This window comes from Alosa pseudoharengus, unplaced genomic scaffold (assembly GCF_046254945.1).
Source record: "Alosa pseudoharengus isolate Yale_2024_CS ecotype anadromous, Long Island Sound unplaced genomic scaffold, YU_APseudo_1.1 YU_APseudo_1.1_scf_24, whole genome shotgun sequence".
In the NCBI taxonomy this organism is placed as follows: Eukaryota; Metazoa; Chordata; class Actinopteri; order Clupeiformes; family Clupeidae; genus Alosa; species Alosa pseudoharengus.
In genome coordinates this window covers 22,698,742-22,704,009 of record NW_027468689.1, presented here as the reverse complement: position 1 = coordinate 22,704,009, position 5,268 = coordinate 22,698,742, and the positions used below count along the sequence as shown (strand labels likewise).

General features: G+C 42.1%; 1 long non-coding RNA gene across 1 annotated transcript; it reads left to right on the top strand.

The window, feature by feature from the left end:
• The first annotated feature begins 1,374 nt into the window (after positions 1–1,374).
• LOC143142010 (uncharacterized) lies at positions 1,375–2,973 on the top strand. Its single transcript, XR_012990855.1, has 2 exons — positions 1,375–2,396; positions 2,730–2,973. It is a non-coding gene; the product is annotated as an uncharacterized LOC143142010 (long non-coding RNA).
• Positions 2,974–5,268: the final 2,295 nt, after the last annotated feature.

Here is a 5,268-nt window from a genome sequence, read left to right as displayed (position 1 = left end):
TTTTGCTTACAAGCAAGAGAAAAGCAAATTGGACTCTAGATGTGAGCAAGGCGTTTTCATAGGCTACGATAAAAACAGCCCAGCCTATCTAGTATACTATCCAGACACAGAGAGGGTCCAAAAGCATAGACTGGTTAAATTCACCATTAAAACAACCCAGGAAAGGGAAACACAAACATCTGAGTCACACATAGAACACGGGGGTGTACATCCAAGGGTTGACAACAGTGAAGAGAGTGTTGTTGATGAAAATGTGGAAAATGTACCAGGTCAGGGTGATCAAAGTGGTATTACCGAGACTTCACCTGAAAAGACTGAGTACACACAGCCAGGTGAAGTCACAGAGACTGTGACCAAAAGGTACCCACCGAGAAATAGAAAGAAACCAGCTCATCTACAGGATTTTGAGACTGGGGATAAGGAGGACAAATTGCACACATGCATGGACTCTTGTTACAGAGCGGTGTGTGATATACCTCAAACTTACCAGGACGCTATTGCATCAACCAAAGCGAGGCAGTGGACAAATGCCATGAAAGAGGAGATGCGATCTCTGGAGGAGAACGAGACCTTCAGCCTAACTCAGTTGCCACCAGGCAAACAGACAGTGGGGGGCAGATGGGTTTTTGCACTTAAGACAGAAATTGATGGGTCTGACAAATACAAGGCAAGATTTGTAGCAAAAGGCTACAGTCAGAAACAAGGCACTGATTATGATGAGACTTTCTCACCCACAGCTGATATGACAAGTGTGAGAGTGGTCATGCAAAAGGCAGTGCAGGATGATCTAGTCTTACACCAGATGGATGTTAAGACCGCTTATTTGCATGCCCCAATTGACTGTGAAATTTATATGGAGCAACCTGAGGGTTATGAGAAAAGGTCAAAATCAGGTGAAAAGCTAGTGTGCAAGTTACACAAATCTCTCTATGGTCTTAAACAGTCAGGGAGGAATTGGAATGCTATGTTGCATACATGTTTAGTTGAGAATGATTTTGTACAGAACCCAGCTGATACCTGTGTGTATACAAGAGAAAAACACAATGAGAAAGTAATCCTAATAATTTGGGTTGATGATCTGATCATAGCAGCTAATAATGAGAGTGTTCTGGGAAATGTAAAGATGATGCTTACTGAAAGGTTCAAAATGAAAGACATGGGAAAGCTGAGACATTTCTTGGGGATAGATTTTGAACAAGCAGATGGTTTAGTCAAAATGTCACAGGAGAGATATGTGAGAAAGATTCTAGATCGATTTGAAATGCAGGATTGCAAATCTAGAGAAACACCATGTGAACCAAAACTTGAATACACAGAAGATGCTGAGAAAATGAAAGAGCCAAGAAAGTATAGGGAGGCAGTAGGTAGTTTAACCCAGTACACTACGGGTGACCCGTATTCGGGCAAATACAGTGCCCCCCACCTCCCCCCAACAACCCCCATGCATTTCTTTGCACCTTATCATGAACTACCATAGTCATGCTATATACCATTTTAAAGCTGAGAAACTCAAGAATCGATATATGTAAAGCTTTCCATGAATTAACATATATTTCGTGTGTAAAATATAAGTTTATCCCGATATATAACATATCAGAATACCCCCCTCCACCACCCCCCAAAGTTGCTGCGTTCATATTTTGTCACTTGTCTGTATGGCCGTACCAATAAGTTAGCCCAGCATGCTTGGTCTTGAAATTTTCGTAAGAATCCATAGATGTAAAATATCTACATTGTTATATTGCCAATATATTGAGTAGTTGTACACGCCAGTACAAACAAAACAGATACATACGAAAAGAAGCGAAGTAAACACTTATTTTTCGCGGAAATCCAGATATTTCGGTTTTACTTCCATTATTGTCGCTGGATTCACGGTACTCCGCGTGTTCACGAGGCTCTTCTGATTCCATCGATACCCATTACATGTCTGTAGGACCAATGAGAGTCGAGATAGATGCCATCAAAGCCAATGAGTCACGTAAGCGATGAATCTGACAACCAGTCTTTGAATGGTCATAGCGCTGCGTCTGAGTGAGCCAATGAGATGGGACCTAGATGTCCGTGTAGCCAATGAGGAGAGCTTTCTTTAGACATGTGACACATCGTCCCATTCTACTTCCCTGTCGGCTAAACTCAAGGCGCATAGCCCATGCGTAACCAGATTCCGAAGCAGTGGTTTGGAAGTTTGTTACTAAACAAGCAAGAGACATGTTTTTGAAGGTTTTTGTTCGTAAAACATGCCAAAGAGACAAAAAAAAGACGAAACATGTCGAAGAACCCGAGGACATTGAAGATCTGGAGGACATCGATGAAGGAGAAGAAAGCATTTTCTCGGAATGCGACTCCGAGGAGGAGCAGAACTTTTTAGCTGGGAAGGACCCCGATTTTGAGCTGTGAGTAGACTACTTATATCCATATACAGTTACAGATACAGTTTAGTTTGCTTTTGTAATGTTTAGTGCATAGTTTTTCATTTAGCTTTGTTTCATAGTGTGAACAGTGTGAACAGTGTTCTGGTACCTGGGGGGGAGGGGAGTTAGGTGAGAATGCAGTGTGTGTTTGTGTGTGTGTGTGTGTGTGTGTGTGTGTGTGTGTGTGTAAAAGAGAGAGCAGGGGGAGGTGTGACCTGAGTACACACATTTATATCATTTGTATAAGTTGTTGGGAAGGGTTTTCATATACTTTAGTGGGTCTGAGCCTAACTTCCATCTGTACAATTGTTTCAGTGACAGCGATGAAGACTGGGCCCCGCCAAGCAAAAAAACAAGAGCTGAGGATCCTGTGTCTGAGGAAGAGGAGCCGGTGGCCGAGACTATTTCAGTTGTTCATAACACGTTCCATTTTGTTGACCGTGGTTGCCAACACAAATACATTTCTATTGCATTGAATGTGAATCATTTGATGTTTCGTTTGCCAGGGTATTGCTATTTTTTACCTTTGTTTCATTTTATAATACAAATGTTCACTGCATTACCTTGTTTGTCCTTTTTTCATGGAAATCTCAAAGGCGTAGGAGCAAAAGTAAGAGTTTCAGGTCAGATAATGCTTCTCTGGACTCATGGCACAGCCACTGCAAAGCACTCCAGGTACAAGCAACATGACACAGAGAGTGTAACCTTTCATTTGACACCAAGATCATGGTTCTACATAAAGGGGTTCTTGTATAGGAAGCATTTTAGTTTTGGGTAACCAAAGGTCCTTTTGGAGTCTCCAAATGGACACTTAGCAAAACGCATGTGTATGCCCACACAAATATGGGTCCCACACAGTCATACATCATCCTATAAGGATCTACTTTGACATACAGATTCACAAGACCTGGTAGTGGGCCTCAGTAGTGTTTTCAAGAGAAAATAAGTGACCAAGAGGGCAGAATGTGGTCATTTCTAGAGATGTACATAACCGCCTATAAAAAAAACTATCATTCTACCCTTTGCCACTCTCTGATAGTTCATCACACAGTCAATCTATTGGTACCAAAAAATTCTACAAGGCCTTAGCTTTCCAAAGAGGTCAGGCACTTGATTGTAAGTCAAAGTATGTGGCAACAGGGCCATTTTAAGTAGGCGGTGTGCAATTTCGAGGAAAAACTCAAAATAGGGGTGGAAATGTATAAGGTTAATTTACTTGTCCACATGCACTCGTCCAGATATAAGCTTTGTGGTCAGTAAACTCTCTCAGCACTTTGCTGAACCAACAGTAGAACACTGGAACACAGTAAAGCATGTGTTCAGGTACCTCAAGGGTACAACAGAACAGGGGTTATTCTTCAGGAGAAATGACACAGAAAAACTAAGTCTAAGGGTCTACTGTGATGCTGACTGGGCGTCAGATTCAGCGGATAGACGAAGTACATCAGGGTATTGTGTCAGTCTAAATGAGGGAAGCTCTTTGATATCCTGGAAAACAAGAAAACAACCAACAGTAGCGTTATCTACTTGTGAGGCTGAATACATGTCCTTAGCTTCAGCCATACAGGAATGCATCTACTTAGAACAACTGCTCAGGGGTATAGACACTTACCAATACGCACAAACAAAGGTGTATGAAGACAATCAAGGTGCCATAGCACTAGCCAAAAATCCAGTTAACAGACAACGTTGCAAACACATTGATATTAAATATCATTTCATCAGAGAGAATGTGAATAATGGAAAGTTTATTTTGGAATATTGTCCTACTGATCAAATGATTGCTGATGTTCTGACAAAGCCAGCTACTAAGCTGAAGTTGAAAAGGTTTGCAGGAGACATGTTTGGCACTTAGGAGTGCAAAGAGTGTTTTATACTTCATGATAATGAGGAAGCCTCATTCTGTTATTTTGTTTTCATGCAACCTAATGAGATAAGAGCGAGTGGGGGTGTTAAATATAATTTGTGTATAGCGCTCTTATATTGTATTACGGTAGCCTAAGAGTGTTGGTTGTTATATGTGGGGTATTACGGTTTTTCATACCTGCCTGTATGCCATGCTACTTCAGTTTCACTTGTATGTAGTTGATGAAGGTGACGGATGAACAGAGCCGTACTCTATGTGAAAGTTCATTTAATAAATGACATTGAATAGACACTCCGCTTATTCTTCTCCACGTCAAGTTAAGCCTGCGCGACAGTCAGTTAACTTAACACTGCCCTTCTCAATAGCCAGACTGTGATTGCTAAATCTGTACCTGGTCAAGGTTTTTCTCTGTCTGGTATCAGTGACTGTGGATAGGTAGTCTGCCACAGTGTACTCTCTTTTTAGGGCCAAATAACATTGACATTTTCTTTTGCTGTTGTTTTTGTTTTGTTATAATTTGGTTTGAGAACTGTCTCTGTATTAGTTTGTTTCTCTATCTGTTGGTCTCTCTCTCTCTCTCTCTTGCACTCTCTTTCTCTGTTTCTGTCTGTGTCTGTGTTTCTGCATGATTGTTTCTCTGTCTGTCTGTCTGTCCCTCTCTCCCTCTCTCACACACATTCGGTCTGCCGCACACATGCATATGTACGCTCGCGCATACACACACACTGTTTGCACACTGTTTTGCTTTCCCTCCCTGACAACTGCTGTCTCCATTTCTCCTCCCCTTTTCTAGCCTCCCCTCCTAAAGTCTCCCCTCCTCTCCTCTAGTCTCCTTTCCTATCCTCGTCTCCTCTGCTCTGCTCTCCTCTCCTTCCCTCTAGCCTCCCTTCCTCTCCTCTCTTCTCTTCCTCTAAAGGCTGAGGAGCGGTAGAGCAGCCTGCTCCATAGGGACACCAGGGCAACTAGATCATAGACTGGAGCTGTCCT